The 17,667-nt window shown below is 39.6% G+C and overlaps 1 pseudogene; it reads left to right on the top strand.

Annotated features, from left to right (window-relative positions):
- Positions 1–7,976: 7,976 nt before the first annotated feature.
- LOC125347575 lies at positions 7,977–16,083 on the top strand (annotated as a pseudogene).
- Positions 16,084–17,667: the final 1,584 nt, after the last annotated feature.

The raw sequence follows: 17,667 nt of genomic DNA, 5'->3' as shown, positions 1-17,667 counted from the left end.
AACAAACATTTATTCAAACTCCTGCCCTCCAGCAGTTTCTAGGCCTGGCTTCCACTCCATCCTTAACACCACCTGTGTGCTTTCTGGAAGGCCCATGTAGAAGAACAGAACCATTCACATTAATTGAGGCTGCTACATGTCCACAAGCCCCATGAAGAGTGTTTCTTCTTACTACTTTTCAATGTGGGCATTTGACTGCATCATTTATTACCTTTGGCTCAAATCATCTTATTGGAAGTGTGGAGAAAAGCAAGACAAAAAGTATTAGCTTACCAAAATTATTTTACGGGACTTGACTTATTCTTTGATTTATTACTATCACAGAATTCCTGTAACTGGATAATTTATAAAGGAAAGAGAGATTCTTGGTTATGATTCTGTTCTGAAGGCTGGTAAGTAGCCATTTCTGACAATATTCATGCTTGGTGAAAGTTGGGAGGGCAACTGGGCACAAACCTGGGGAAGGCAGTCTCATTTCTAGTCACTCTCACTTGTGCTAGTTAAACTATGAACGTGAGAGCTGCTTCCTCGCATAATAACTGGCTCAGTCCAGACACGCAGGCATTAATCTTTCTTAAAGACAAAATCATCTACTAAATAAAGGCTGTTGTTCCAAACATTGCCAAATGGTAACCAAACTCAACATGTGTTTTAGGGCTTAAAAACCATGTTCAAAGCATAACAAGATTTAACATCCAGATACAAATTTGACAATTCAATATAACTTTACAGGCAATGATAGAGATTAAAATCAGTGATTACTATATACAATTTAGTCAATTTCTTTTTTGAAGAAGAAATGTAAAAACTTGAAATATCCATGAAGTAGGAATTACTTAAAATTATATGAAGAAAATATTTACAACTTAATATCTGATCACAAAATTGGAGTAATTCTTAAAATTCTATCAAGTGTCATATATAAATAACAACCTAATAAAACGTTGATTCACATAAATTATCAAATTTAATATTGTGGTACCAAAAAATATAAAGACCATATACTTTCTATAACTAAGAATAACATTGTTCTATAAAATGCTCACAAATAGTATATTTTCACAAAACCATTAATTTGAAAGATAGCATTCCATATGTATATACATATACATTCTTTTAAATTATAAATGCTTCATTTCATGGATAATAGTGGTATTTCATAGCATAGAATGTAATATAAAATTATCTACTCTTTCTGAATAATTATGTATGTTTTAATTCTTTAAAAGTTTTTCCTTATTTACTATTTATTTTAATTAATTTATAGCAATAATATGTTATTAAAACTTGTTAGAATAAATATTTATTTTAATTTATCACAATTTAGCCTAATATGACGATGTATTCTAGGTATTTTGACCAGCAATGTATACTTTAATTTTATTGCCATAGTTATTTTGATAGGTAATTATTAAATTATAAGTAATAAAGTTTGTTTCAATACTACCTAGTAAGTACTTTTATATAATGTTATTCAATTCCTTCATTTTCCATGGAAATGTCTTGCCTCTAATTTTCCCAATCAGCCTATTATAACATATAAAGTAAGTTTTTTTTTACTAAATAAACAAAACTATTTAAAATTATTGTTTATTGAAAAAAATAGCAAATTTTGTTTCCTTCTTTCTTATTCCTCACTCTCAACCCCCCCAAAAAAAAAAAAAAAAAAACATAGCTAGTTGACCCATGTGGTTCCTTCACCATTGAGGTGTGTGAATTTACTATTTAACTTGGCTATAAATGACAGAGGAACCTTTCAAATGCATCTCATTTGGTGTCTTCATGGACTTTTTCTCTGCAGGAAGTTTGGCAAAATATCTAAAAAAACAAAAAATGCATCCACACTCTCTTAAAAATATAGATATTGTGTGAAGTCAATTGCTGATTGATTAAAATAAAATAAAATCTGAACTGAATGCCCAGACATTCCTGAAGTATTTCTTAAACAGCTCTTAAAAAGATAATAAAATAAGGGCTGGGAATATGGCCTAGTGGCAAGAGTGCTTGCCTCGTACACATGAAGCATTGGGTTCGATTCCCTAGTACCACATATACAGAAAACGGCCAGAAGTGGCGCTGTGGCTCAAGTGGTAGAGTGCTAGCCTTGAGCAAAAAGAAGCCAGGGACAGTGCTCAGGCCCTGAATCCAAGGCCCAGGACTGGCAAAAAAAAAGATAATAAAATAAGATAAAATTAATCCTTTTTTTCTTTTTTTTAACCAGTTGTCCTTATGGGTAAAAGATCTCTAATTCACAAATGCCACAATTTTAGTGAGTTATATGCAGGTATTTTCAGTGATTGAATGAAAGCAGAAACCTCTCAGTATTGTCAAAAGATTTATTTTTGACCTCTATCCTTTAACTTTGTTTCAATTCATTTCCAACTGTATTTTCCTGGAGTTATTTACTTATTGATTTTGACTGAGTGTTTTGTTGGCTAGATGAACTCTAAGAGGAAAAAGACTCCAAATATATCAGACTTCAGCACAGTACTTTCTATTTTCCTATTGTATGACTAACAGAATATAATATTGGATGAGAACTTGACTCTAAATAGTATTAAAATAGAAGCACTGTACCTAAGACATCAAATTCAATGGTAGATAAGAAATGACATTTTCTTAGAATGTTTGTAGCAATAAAACACTATACTATTACCACCCTACCCATTCCCTGATGCTTTATGTAAGATCTATCTTAAAACAGTCTATATATAAACAGTTCTGGATTTTTGATGGTAAAATCATGTTCTTTGAATACCTCATGGATTAAAGATCTTTTTCATCATTTCTTTCTGTTTCAATCAGCTTTCTGAATTTTGTGCTTAAAACTCTAGTTCTTATATTTGCCTACTTCAATGCTTCCCAGTGTGCCTTTTTAGAATATAGCTGACATAGCAGATGGAGGAATATTGTGCATGTAAGAGAACAAATGCGTTCAGAATACTGCTTATTAGATCTCCCATGGGAAATGATATGCCCTTGAAATATTTTTGTATATTTGTTGCTCTCCAGGCTTCATAAGGAAATTCTGACCTTAATTGTTAGAGATAACTTTGACTATATATACTATATATACTCTGTTTTCCAATGCATACTTTATAGAATTAAGCAATGGATAGAATAGGTTGGGAAGGAAAGTGTAGCTAAAGCTACACTTCTTTTATTTTTTATTAATTTGTTCCCATTTATTGAACCTTATCTTGATAACTAAATTATTAACTTTTTCTGTTTAATTTTTAGTATTTTTGAAGAGAGAGACTATAACCTTTTGTAATGATCTTAATTACAACTTTTGTAATTAGTTCTTTTTTTTTTTTTTTTTTTGTTCTTTTATTGGCCAGTCCTGGGTCTTGGACTCAGGGCTTGAGCACTGTCCCTGGCTTCTTTTTGCTCAAGGCTGGCACTCTGCCACTTGAGCCACAGGGCCATTTCTGGCCATTTTCTGTATATGTGGTGCTGGGGAATTGAACCCAGGGCCTAATGCATAGGAGGCGAGCACTCTTGCCACTAGGCCATATCCCCAGCCCTTGTAATTAGTTCTTAAACTTGAGGATTTAAGAATAAATAGCATGGCAAGGAATTAAACTCAATCTTTTGTTTTCTCTAAGGCAAGCACTCTAGGCAATGAGTCATGGTCACTGTCTCTTTGCTTTCAGTTTGTATTTACAGATATATGGTTAATTTTTCCCATAGCTGGCTTGGGACTATAATCTTTCTGTTTTAACCACCTAGTAGCTGGGATTACAGGTATGAGATACCACACTGACCTAAAATGTTTATTGTTTATGCAAATTTTGTTTTTCTTCTTTAGGTTTCCTTCAGTTTTAAAGTAGAATTCTAAATCCCTTTATATTCTATTGTTATTCTTTAATTTAAATCTTACCCACATATTTTATTGTGTTGCAATAATGTCTTTTTAATTGTGGTATAGGGAAGAACCATGGATGTAGCTGAGTGGAAAGCATGCTCCCAGATAAGTCCTTGGTTCTGATGAGAAGAAAGCTGGATTGGGATGGATTATGATTGGCATTTTTCTCCCTAATTCAACCACCAGACAAAAACAGGTGCAAGAGTTTTATATTACTGGTATACTCGTAGAAAGAAAGAACTATTAGAGATAAGCACTTATTCCTTTTTGTTAAAATTCACTGGATATGTACAAGAGCTGTGAAAAACAAGTGAAAGGGAACCCCCTTTTTTGAGTCCCTAGAAACAGTAGGTTTGGACAAGATAGTGGTTCTGAGGAGGGGCAAACCTAAGGAGAATAACAGGAGCCAAAAGCATTGTGACCTAGAGCTGCTTGACCTTGGAAAAAGAAAGGAATGAAGAAGACCAGTCAGTTTAGGGGAAGTTCCAAGTAGGGAAAGATTTAAGGATAATTAAGGCCATTCACACCCAGAACCAAGAATTGTATTGTTTTGATTGCTTTGTTTATGCAGTTTACTGGAATTGTAATCACTAACTGCAATTCTGCTACTTTATGTCAGCCTGCTTGCTTTGCCTAACTTGCCAGACCACCTGGGTGTGGTGAATGTGATTGTTACCCCCATGACCAGGGAGTGGCACATGTAATACTTGCCCTTAAAAACCCAGCCCTATTTGGCCTCAACACTGGTTGTCACCATCTGGGTGGTGGCAAGCAGATGCTGTGCACAGCTAAATATAGTCTCCTAGCCCAAATGACTGAGTGCTGGTGACTATTGTCATGGGTTCAAGGCCCATCTGGGTATCCAGTATACAACAGTCAGTCCATGTATTTGGATAGCTAGGTCTAGCCTGGAGAGAAGTATGGAGTAGAGAAATATGTACAAAAGAGCAGTAAGCATTGCATTCCCAGGAATGGAGCATAAAGGATGAAAAGAGTTGGAGAATGAAGAAAATTTAAGATAGCTAACAGAAATATCTTTAGAATGTTTCAAATTTAGAGTTTTGCTTCATTTCTATGACTTAAAGACAAAATTTCTACAACCTACTGCTGTCCTTAGCCTTTGTTTTCTGTCTTATTGTTTTAAGTTATATATATATAGTATGTGTGTGCATATGTGTGTGCTTGTCCTAGTCATTGAACTCAGAGCCTAAGTGCTGTCCTTAATCCTTTTTGTGCTCAAAGCTAACACTCTACCACTTGACCTACAGCTCTCTGCTTGTTTTGCTTTTGGTTTTATTTTTGCTGTTAATTGGAGATGACCAGCTCATGAACTTTCCTATCCAAGGTGGCCTAGAACCATGATCCTCATATTTTAGCTCCCTGAGTTGCTTGGATTAGAGCCATTGGGACAATTGGACAGTGTAGAACAAAGAATGATGATATGGGATATTTAGGTAAAAACTTAAATATTCATTTTTAAATAATTTCACTGCTACCTGAAGAGCCAGACTTTGAAGTCAGGCCCCACTTTACCACGCGAACCCCACTTTACCACGCGAACCTGAGATAAGCAGGCCCTGTGAGCAAACTCAGGACAAGCTTATTAGGGCCCAGCCAGTCGAGAACTCTAACCACTGGGAATGCTAAGTGCCCCCAGAGTGCCTTGAGCCCTGAGCCAATCAGATTTGTAGCTGTGTCCTAATCTTGCTTGCTTGAACACCTGATGGCTGTAACTTTGGGGGTTTTTTGCCTTTATAAGCCCTGTGCAATCGCAGCTCGGGGCTTCCTCCTAACCTCCGCTTTGTCGGTGGGTAGGACGAGGCCCTAGTTGCAGCCCACCTGAATAAAGCCTTGCTTTTGCATTTCGGAATATCTGAGTCTCAGTGGTCTTCTTGGTGGTCATTTCGCAACTTGGCATAACATTTGGGGGCTCGTCCGGGATAGCCCCAGAGACTCCCGAGACCCCTCACTCAGAAGGTAAGGAAACAGCGCTGTTCATTTGTCTTGTCCTGTAATTTGTCTGTTTGTCTGTTTTGCTTTTGCTTATTTCTTGGAGGGGTTGTCAAAGCAGACGCGCTTACTCGGCAATCCTGGGGAGACTGGGGGATGCCCCAGAGTCTCCACCCTTGAAGGAGGACCCCTGGAACCCCACCTTGAACTTGGGTCCACTCCTTCTGCACCCTTTCAGGAGGTCGTGGGCCAACTTGGGAGATCCCCAACTTTTCTTGTTTTCAGGTCTGTGTTTTCCTCCTTTTGTATTAATTGCTTTTTTTTTTTTTTTTTGTAGCCTTTTGGACTAAACATCTGATCAGAACTATGGGTAACGTTCTATCTTGGGAACCTCCATCTAGCCCCCTAGATTTGACTCTAGCTCACTGGAGGGAGGTCAAGGAGATAACTCAGAACCAAGGTGTGGCCCTTAAGGAAGAAAAATGGATCACCCTGTGTAAGTCAGAATGGCCCGCCCTAATTGGCCACCTAAGGGGAGCTTTGACATAATTAAGATCAGGACTTTACAAAGCCTAATCGATACCCCTCGTTCAGGTTATCTAGACCAGATTCCTTATATAGACACCTGGAGGGAACTAGTTGACAGGGACACTCCAGCTTGGGTTCAGCCTTTCTTACCAACTCCCTCCTCCACTCCTTCCCCTACCCCAATATTCACTCAAAAGACATGAGTGACAAGAGAAAACCAAGAGGGAAGAGAAGAAATTATACCCACCTGTCATCCAGGGAGGAAGCACGGAGGAGGAAATGCTTCCCCCTCCATACTCCCCACCCCAGTTAACTCTACAAGAGGAGGACTCTGAAGAAGATGTTTCAGCTGTGCCCTTCGGCCCAGAGGGTCCTGCTCAGTCAACTCTGAAGAATTACGTCTCTTCATAATTCTGTTGCCCTTCCCCTATGCCCTATAGGTCCTGTGGATGCAGATGGTCGACAATTCCAATACTGGCCATTTGTTACTAGTCATCTTTACAATTGGTGTGCCCAAAATGCCTCCTTTTCTGAGGAACCCCAGGATTTAATTATCTTGTTTGAAACTATACTTTTCACTCACCAGCCCACTTGGGATGATTGTAGACAGCTTTTACAGGTCCTTTTCACCACTGAGGAGAGAAATCGTATCCAAGAAGTGGCCCGGAGACTTATCCCCGGCCCCAGCGGAATGCCCATCATGAATCCTGCCTTGATTAACACCTATTTTCCCGAGACCTGACCAGCATGGGACTACAATATGGCTGAAGGTAGGGAGCAACTCCTTGTCTAATCTCCAGGATCTGCTGGCAGGTCTCAAGGCGGCGGCTCGCCAACCTACCAATATGGCCAAAGTTTATGATATTAGACGGAGAAAATCAAAGTCTGGCAGCCTACCTTGAGAGGCTTGTGGAAGCCTTTAGTCAATACACCCATATGATCTTGAGACCCAGAAATCTGCTCAGATGATTATGTTTGCCTATGTAAATCAAGCCACACCTGACATAAAGCGAAAGTTGCAGGCTCTAGACAGGCTTGGTGAAAAATCTGTTAGGGATCTAGTAGCAGTGGTGGAAAAGGTTTATAATAAGAGAGAAACAGGAGAACAAAGACAGGAAAGGAAGGACAAAGAACGTGGAATCGAGCAAGAAAGGAGGAACAGAGTCAAGGAAAGGAGTTTGGCTAGAATTTTGGAGCAACAACAGGCACAATACAAGGACCTCAGGGAAATTCTGACCTCTGTGCAGGCAGGAAACTTTAGACAGTCCTCCTTTCCAAGTAAGGAGCAGGAGCCCAAACCCCAATCAAGAGTGGGGAAGAATCAATGTGCCTATTGCAAGGAGGAGGGTCATTGGATCAAAAACTGCTCAGAGCCAGCCAAGAAAAAGGAGGAAAAACAGAAAGTAGGATCAAGAGTGTTGCCAGCCTTAGAGTTGGCTGAGGACAGTGACCAAGGGAGTCGGGGCTCAGATCCCCTCCCTGAGCCCAGGATAACATTGAAGGTGGAGGAGAATCCAGTTATGTTCATGGTAGATACGGGAGCAGAAAATTCAGTATTGTTAGAAGGCCAATGTCCACTAAAACAACATGGGTCCAAGGTGTGATGGGCACTAAACCCTATAAATGGACTACCCGAAGAACAGTGGACTTGGGAGTAGGCCAGGTAACCCAATCATTTTTAGTCATCCCTGACTGCCCCTATCCATTGCTTGGATGTGACCTCTTAACAAGAATGAAAGCTCAGATACAGTTCACAAGCAGTGGGGCTTCTGTGATGAACTCAAGAGAAAAACCTGTTAGTATACTGAAAACTAGTAAGTGAGAAGAGGACTATAGGCTATACCAGCATCCCAAGCCTGAGTCTTCGGAAAATGAGTGGCTACTGGCGTTTCCCCAAGCATGGGCAGAAACTGGGGGAATGGGACTGGCAAAACATTGTCCTCCAATCTTTCTGGAACTAAAAGCCGGGGCTGACCCAGTAAGAGTTCGCCAGTACCCTATGTCACTAGAAGCAAAGAAAATCACATCAGAAAATTGTTAGATTTAGGAGTTCTGAAGCTCATCCAGTCAGCCTGGAATACTCCTCTGTTGCCTGTAAAAAGGCCTAATTCTAAGGATTACAGACCAGTGCAAGACTTGAGAGAAGTTAACAAGAGAGTAATGGACATTCATCCAACAGTCCCAAACCTGTATACCCTGCTGAGCTCCTTTTTACCGAGCCATGTGTGGTATACTGTGTTGGATCTAAAGGATGCTTTCTTTAGCCTGCCCTTAGCCCAACAGAGCCAAAGCTACTTTGCATTTACTTGGCACGATCCTGAAATCGGGATAAGCGGTCAATTGACCTGGACCAGGCTGCCTCAAGGATTCAAGAATTTGCCTACCATCTTTAATGAGGCGTTACATGAAGACCTGAGTGAGTACTGCTCCAAAAATACTGGAATAAGTCTATTGCAATATGTAGATGATTTATTAATAGCCACTCCAGACAAAAATAGCTGTCTAAAGGGAATAGCTAGGCTCTTAAAGACTCTTGGCAATTTGGGCTATAGGGCCTCCACTAAAAAGGCACAAATTTGTAAACCTGAAGTCACCTACCTGGGCTTCATATTAAAAGAGGGCAAATGTTGGCTGTCAGATGCACATAAAGAGACTGTGCTGAAAATCCCTGTGCCTAAGTCAGCCAGACAAGTCAGAGAGTTCCTGGGAACAGCGGGCTTTTGCCGGCTGCAGATGCCTGGGTTCACTGAAATGGCTAAGCCTCCATATGAAGCCACCAAAAACCTCCCAGAATTTCATTGGACTGAGCAGATGCAAAAAGCCTTTGAGGCTATCAAGAAAAGCCTTCTGGAAGCCCCTGCCTTAGGTCTACCTGACGTGAATAAACCATTCACATTGTTCGTGGCTGAAAATAAAGAAATAGCAAAAGGGGTGCTCACCCAACCAATTGGACCTTGGAGACGACCAGTCGCATACTTGTCAAAGAAATTGGATCCTGTCACCGCTGGGTGGCCTCCGTGCTTAAGAATAATAGCTGCAGTAGCCCTCTTGGTAAAAGATGCAGATAAGTTGACTCTGGGACAGAACCTGACTGTGGCCACTCCACACGCTCTAGAGGGGGTGCTAAAACAACCACCCGACCGGTGGATAAGCAATGCTTGCATGGTCCATTAACAGACCTTGTTACTTAACCCCGCACTTGTCAGCTTCTGTGTACCTACAGCATTAAACCCAGAAACTCTCCTGTTGGATCCGGATCTGGAAGTACCCCTGTATGATTGTGAGCAGATCCTGGCCCAAGCACATAGCCTCTGGCCAGACTTATTGGATTTGCCACTATCACATGCCCAGCACATCTGGTTCACCGATGGCAGCAGCTTTATTCGGGATAGAAAAAGGTATGCTGGTGCGGCGGTTACTACGAACACTGAGATAGTGTGGGTGGAGGCACTCCCCCAGGGAACTTCTGCACAAAGAGCAGAACTAGTGGCACTAACAAAAGCTTTACAGATGGGAAAAGGAAAGAGACTAAATATCTATAAGGACAGCCAGTACACTTTTGCCACCGTACACGTCCATGGAGCCATCTACCAAGAGAGGGGGCTACTGACAGCCAAAGGAAAGGCCATTAGAAACAAGCAGGAGATTTTAAGCCTCATCCAGGCCTTATGGGAACCAGCAAAGCTTGCCATTATGCACTATCCAGGTCGTCAAAAGGGAGTTGATTCAGTGACTAGAGGGAATAATCTGGCCAACCAGGCAGCCAAGAAAGCAACCCTCCAGCCCAGAGCAGAAGTATTGACTGTAGTAGACCCAGGGCCACGAGCTTTGCCTCCTGTGCCTCAGTATTCCCAAGAAGACTTGGAGTGGATAAAGAAAATTCCCATGGCCCACAAAACCCCGGACAGAGAAGGAAAGAATGACTGGTGGAAAACTTGTGAAGGGAAACTTATCTTGCAACAAGGGCTGGGTAAAGGGATCCTTAAGAGAATCCACTGAGCCTCTCACATGGAAACCCGAAGAATGCAGGACTTGCTCCGACACTCCAAAGTGAAAATTAGACAAGGAGATCAACTTATTGAAGATATTGTTAAAAATTGTAAGGCTTGTTAGCTCACCAATGCTCCCAATCAACAAGTTACTAAAGGAGATCGCCTCCCTGGGGATAGGCCAGGCGTGTATTAGGAAGTAGATTTCACAGAAATTAAACCTGGAAAATTTGGATACACATATTTGCTAGTTTTTGTAGACACCTTTTCGGGACGGGTTGAAGCCTACCCAACAAAGCATGAGACTGCGAATGTAGTGGCTAAGAAGATCGTGGAAGAAATCTTACCCAGGTATGGCTTCCCATCCACCATTGGGTCGGACAACCAACTGGCCTTCATCTCAAAAGTAAGTCAGGGAATAGCCGCTGTACTGGGGACGGATTGGAAATTGCATTGTGCTTATAGACCCCAGAGTTCAGGACAGGTAGAGAGAATGAATCGGACTCTAAAAGAGACCTTGACTAAATTGGCCATAGAGACTGGCGCAGACTGGGTGTCACTCCTTCTTTTTGCTCTGCTTAGAGTAAGAAATTCTCCCTATCAGCTTGGCTTTACTCCTTTTGAAATAATGTACGGGTACCCCCCGCCCATTATCCCTAGCCTTCAGACGAATTGCTTGCTGATTTGGATGATACTGAATTTTTGTGTAAACTTGATTATTTGCAGCTTGCGCACAAGAATATGTGGCCCCAACTTAAGGCATTATATGATTCCGCTTCTGTCCCTATCCTGCATTTATTCAGACCAGGGGATTGGGTGTTCATCCGGAGGCATAACCCCAAATCCTTAGACCCACGGTGGAAGGGACCCTGCGTGGTGCTACTGACTACTTCCACCGCCCTCAAGGTAGACGGCATCGCCACTTGGGTCCATTGCTCCCACGCCAGGCCAGCTGACCCCTTTGCCCTGGACAACAACTACCGTGGTGGAACATGGGAGGTCTCCAAGCATCTGAATCAGCCGCTTCGCCTTTGTCTCAAGAAAAGAAAGTTAGACTGAATATTGTTATATGTTTTTTTGCTTTCTTTCCTTGCTACCCTGGCTAATGTTGATGTTATTTTGGTAGCTCACTCCAAAGTGGGGTGACCCTCTTATTTTACCAACTAGCAGGAGTCCTGTAAAGTCCCATGCAAGAAGGCATTGGTAGTTTTGGGCTTGCTCAGGAATACGGGCATAGCCACCCAACCCTTAGAGCACAGCTGAGAAGTTTATGTATTATTTTGTTGCTGACATTTGGATACTAAACACTATACAGCTAATGGTAAGTCTGTATAGCTGAAAGTTAATTTCCAGTTTGAAGTAATCCTGCAGTCCCTTGGTAAAGTAAGGTTATAGGTTGATGGCTGGGTAAGGTCAACGTCCCTCAGTCAGCCTAAAGAAGCTACAGAAGATGGATGATCTTCACCCATCAGCCCCCCCTTTAAAACCAAGGGACCAGAGTTGTTTTTGGTTATTACTTCGGGCGCTATTGGCCCATGCCTTATCTCTATATCATCCCCTAGACATGCAAGCCATTAAAATGGACAGAATGGAGCCATGATTGGCTCCCAAGGTACCAAAGAGAAAAGGTGGAAATGAAGAGCCAGACTTTGAAGTCAGGCCCCACTTTACTACGCAAACCTCACTTTACCACGTGAACCTGAGATAAGCAGGCCCTGTGAGCAAACTCAGGACAAACTTATTAGGGCCCAGCCAGTCGAGAACTCTAACCACTGGGAATGCTAAGTGCCCCCAGAGTGCCTTGAGCCCTGAGCCAATCAGATTTGTAGCTGTGTCCTAATCTTGCTTGCTTGAACACCTGATGGCTGTAACTTTGTTTTTTTTTTTTTTTTTTTTTTTCCCTTTAAGCCCTTTGTAATCGCAGCTCGGGGCTTCCTCCTAACCTCCGCTATGTCGGTGGGTAGGACGAGGCCCGAGTTGCAGCGCGCCTGAATAAAGCCTTGCTTTTGTATTTCGAAATGTCTGAGTCTCAGTGGTCTTCTTGGTGGTTGTTTCGCGACTTGGCATAACACTACCGAATCTAATTAAATTGTGGTTTAAAAGTAAGATGATAGGCTTGGCACCTGTTGCTCAGGCCTGTAACCTGGCTACTCATGAAGCTAAGGTCAGATTGGAAGGTCAAATTTCAAAGCCATGAGGATTGTTATCACCAATTAACTATCAGAAAAAGCAGAAGTTGAGTTGTGGCTCAATCTAGCAAAAAATAACCCTGGGACAGCACCCAAACCCTGAGTTCAAGCCCCATGACGAGCACAAAACAACAAGCAAACAAACCAATCAAAACACCACAAAAACTGTCAGGTTCCTTCACCCCCAGTGCTCTCCTGGCCAGTGGGAGAGGCGGGGAAGTGCGCCCAACTGAGGCAGGCCAAGAAAAGATGAAGAGTCGACAGACCACCCGCACCCAGCCCCCCTTTTGCTGTAGGACAATCAGACAGGCCAGGAGAGTGTCACACATAGTCTGGCTTTATTGGGAGGAGCTTCAGCCCTAAAACGGCAGGAGGGGGAGGGGTGTGCGTGCACCTAGCTAGGGGCTGTGAGGGGTGGACTGAGCTGTCCGTCAAGGGTGGAGGGCCGTGGGACCAATCCTAAGAGGCCACCTAATTCTAAGTCAAAGCCCACAGGACCGCCTCCGGGTTCACCTCCAGGTGCCATCTTGGCCACACGTGGTCCCAAGCCTGGGAGGCAGGACCAGCTAGAACTGCCTTTCCAGTTCCGTGTAATCACCCCATGTGATCCCTGGGTGGGGACACACAGGCCAGGCCAGCCGGGCGTGCCCCACAAAAAACAAACAATTAAACAATCCACCACCAACAACAAAGCATAAGGTCTTAGATATTTTTAAGAAGAAAAAAAAGTAATTATTATACTATCCCTTAAAGAAGAGAGTTCTGTTTTCTTTTTTCTGCCCTAGTGAGATAATGCACAAAGGTGAGAAAGTCATCAGGAAACTTGCCTCACCAGAAGAATGAAGTTCACAAACAGTGACAGTTTAGGGAGGGTGCGTTACTTTTGCTGAGGTGGGAAAGCAGAACTTCAGCCAGGGGGTGGGCTCAGAAATATTGAGCCCAGGCAAAGCTCCCTTTCTGAAGGGTTTTTCACTTCCCAGTGTTGACTCAAAATAATCTGTCTTCCTCTAACTGGTGAACTGCTTTTTCTGCTAAGACCACCAGGCCAGTAACCTTAGCTTTAAACCAGGTTTTGTTTTTTTTTTTTCTTTCTATTTTCTCTTTGTAAGATTGGCTTTTTTTGAAATATTGGTCTTGGTGCCCTTCTTATGGATTGGTTATGCAGTCTTCCTGCTCTTTCAACAGAGGGGTCAAGGCTCAAGTCAGCAGTTTCCAGATTCCCCCATCCCATTTATCAGCATGTGCCACCATCAATATCTTTGCCAGGCTTACCCTATCCTAACTAGCCAGTTTGTGCTGCTAACTCACTCTTAGCAGTCAGACAGATGTCACAGACACTCCTAGACTGCTTTAATTCCAGGAATTTATACAGTTAAAAAATACAATATAATGAAACTGATAACATGTGATTGATATGTATATATATATATATATGTATACATATATACATATATATATATATATATATGTTTTTAAAGTATGTAGCCAGTAAAGGAGAACGTCACACAGAATTCAGTCAGGAGAGAAAATTTATTAACGAACTGCTGGCCTGTGGCCAAGGTGATGCATGGCCCTAGAAAAGGGGCCACTCCCACTCAGCCTTATCTAGCACAGGGGCAAAGGGGTGTGGCCAGGTGGATTAGGATGTGACCTCACATCCTAACTGGAGGTAACTGCCTCCAGGTATGGCGGTTACCCAGGCACCTGGGTGGAGACTTAACAAGGTAGGGGGCATCTGCACAGAGCCCTCTGGGGCAGAACTTACATATAACATATATATTATATTTTATAATATATACAAATAAAATATATAACATTAATATGTAATATATAATATGATATATAATATATACATATAATTATAATTTGTAATATATTAACTGATCTACCCAGTGTCCAGTTATAATCTCGAAAAGTGCATAACTAGGCTTTCAATGCATTCAGGATAATAGATAAAAATCATGAGACATAAAATTCTGTATGCATCATCCTATTCTTTTTGGAAAGAAATGAATAAATTGATACAGATGATTTCACCCTGTTGTAGATCTTAAGCAACTGAACAATATTTCTTGTTGTTTTAAATATCATAATGATTTTATTTTTGAAAGGATATAATTTATACAGAATTAGTTAAAATATTGCTTCTATTTTGAAGGGAACTGCTTACAGAAAGATCCACACAGTTTGAAGTATATCTAAATCTGGTAAACTTTAGCTCTTTTAGTATCAAATAAATTATTCAATGGCACCCACACTCACAATTGCTTCATTCTAGCTTATTTCCTTCAGCAGCAAAATCAAATTCAACAAAATAAATTCTAACTAACAAGGTGAACTTTTGCTTTTGTTCCCTTATATTTTGTAAAAAGTGAACAGATTTAAAAAGAAAACTAAAAATTAAAAAAAGAAAACATAAAAAAGAAGCATGACACAAAAATCAAAATTAGCAGTATCATATAAATGTGTTATGTTGATGCTTAGAGTCATTGGTATTTCCTTGAGGTTTAAAAATAAGGTCCAACTCTTTAGTTTTACTATGCAGTGTTTTACATGAACTGATTAAATCAATCTCTATTACTCTCTTACCTCTAATTCCCAGGTCAGACATGGAACATTATCTTCAAACACAAGGCAACATTGCATGTTATACTCACTCTGAAATGATCTCATTTCTGTAATTATAATAAATGATGGCTAGTTTATTGAATTCATATAGTCAGTTTAGTTTTGATATCATATGTTTTCATTGTTCAACGTTGTATTTTTTATATTTAACCATAAAGTGATACTAAGCTTGTAATAACCACATACATACACAAAAAACAAAAACCTCTAACAGATTTGTATATTATAAACAAGCTTCATATTAGTGTATAAAGGAATATATTTTCTATGTATTTTACCAACTATCCCCAATGATGTTTTGGTGTATTTCCAGATTATTGCAACATATAGTCATGTAGATTTATTGCATATATGTGACATTATTACTGAATTTAGCTTTGGGTCTTCTTTATTAAAATCTACACAAGAATTCAAGATGTGCTGACCATGGGTATTTGTTATAACCTTCAGCTAGCCACAGATTTAGTATAAGATGTATTCATATTTAGTATAGGATAACTTGAGATGCAGTTAATAAAAATGCACTTAACACAGTCAACACATTACATACTAATATACTGGACTTTGCACAATTCTTTTCTCCTTTTGTGAATAATGTTTACACTAACATACTTTATAATGGAGTAATACCCTCAGGACCCAATTGTGCCTTTAGATATGCCAATGCATTCTGTTAGAAAGTAGAACCAGTGCTTCAATTTGAAACCTTGAATATCAAAATAATTTTAACTATAGAAATATTATAGACTGAAAATTGACATCTCTTAATCATGACATAATAGCAAGTAGCTTTGTTAGGGAGCCTGATGTTATGAAAATGATGCAATAAAAAAGAAAGTTCTGATATTTCAGGGGTCTTTTATTTTTCTACCAGAAAAACTGTACTTAATAAAACATTCACTTTCTCATTTTACCTTTTTGCAGATGGTGAAACTCTCATACCATACATGAAGCTTGAACATAGGAGTGAATGAATACTCACTCAGCATGTGCGCTTTTGATTTTTCATGTGTCCAAGGGAAAATTCTTTTAAAATTTTTATTGTTATTGTAAAGATGATCTGCAAAAGGGTAATTATTACATAAGTCAGGTAAAAAGTACATTTCTTTTTGGACAATGTCACCCCTTTCCTCACTCTCTCCCAGTTGTAGTGTTCATTTTCAACATAGTGTCCATTGAGCAACACTGCTACATTTGTTCTCTCTTTGTCCCTCCATTTCTCCCAAAGGCAGATAAACAAACAAACAGAAGAAAAAAACAGCAAGAAAGAATTAAAACCTGTTTCCATTTCCTGGAGTTTATTTTGATAAATATTATTTTATATAATCCAATAAAAAAGAAAATTCTGGTATACTTCAATAATTTGCTCTGGGATTTTGAACAAACATTTGTTTATTAGTTTATCACCATGTTTTTAGTAGAAGGAGGCATTAGGTTATTTATCAGGACTCTTGCATCTTTGTTACTTACTACAAGTTCCTGATTTTTATTGTCACCTGGACATCACAAACAGTGAAGTGTCTAGAGTAGGGTCAAAGCAATTTAGTTCCCTCATTAGGGAAATCAAGTAGGTATAAATACATGTAATGAAAATTTCACAAATATATCAAACTTACGCAAATACATCAAAAGTAAATTCAGAGTAGCACATCATGTCAACAATATGAATATATTTTCAAAAAATTATGTAAGTTTGTTCTTTGGTCCTTTATCTGTTGTGACTTACTTTGATAGTTAAATTACATGTAACTTAGCAAAGGAAATTGGAACGTATTTTTATTCATACAAAAAAGCCTGTTGTTATAAAAATGCTAAGGACATGTGATTGCCTGGGAAAAGATGTGAGTTCAACTTTACGTCAGGAAAAAGATGAAATTTAGATTTCAAATTGCAGATTTTATTGAATGAGTATTGTTTCTCAACATCCTAAAACCAAAAAACCTTGTTGAATCTTCGTAGTTTGGAATATGTCTATAAATAAATGGAGAGAAAAATTAGAAACATATACAAAAGCAGCTAATTTCTACCAATCATCTACATTAGTCATATCCCAACAAGCAGGATATCTTACAGTTACTTTCTAGAAGTCTGATCCCCAACACAGGTAAATGATATGTAAAGCTCTCATGTATAAATGAGATTTATACTCAAAATCTAATGAACAATCTTTCCACTGTTTATTACTTAACAATCTATTAATAACCTGGGAAGAATCAAGAATTCCTGTAGACCACTATCACTCAGAGATATCATACATATTTTATTGTGATTTTTGTTGTCTCATAGTGGTCATTTCAAAGTAATTTTGAAAATTAAAAAAATACCTTTCCCTTCATATTATCTTTTATTGTTGTTTAGTTTTGATTTGAAGGATTTATTTTTCTTACCTTTGCACTGGAAAATTGTATGTATTTAAAGTATAAAATATAACATACTTATCAATTATGAAATGAATGTCGTAATCAAGCTGATCAACATATTCATTACCTCAATATTTATCTGTTACTGTGTAATG

This window comes from Perognathus longimembris, chromosome 3 (genome assembly GCF_023159225.1).
Source record: "Perognathus longimembris pacificus isolate PPM17 chromosome 3, ASM2315922v1, whole genome shotgun sequence".
Lineage (NCBI taxonomy): Eukaryota > Metazoa > Chordata > Mammalia > Rodentia > Heteromyidae > Perognathus > Perognathus longimembris.
The sequence above is the reverse complement of the archived record's forward strand: the minus strand, read 5'-3'. Positions and strand labels throughout refer to the sequence as shown.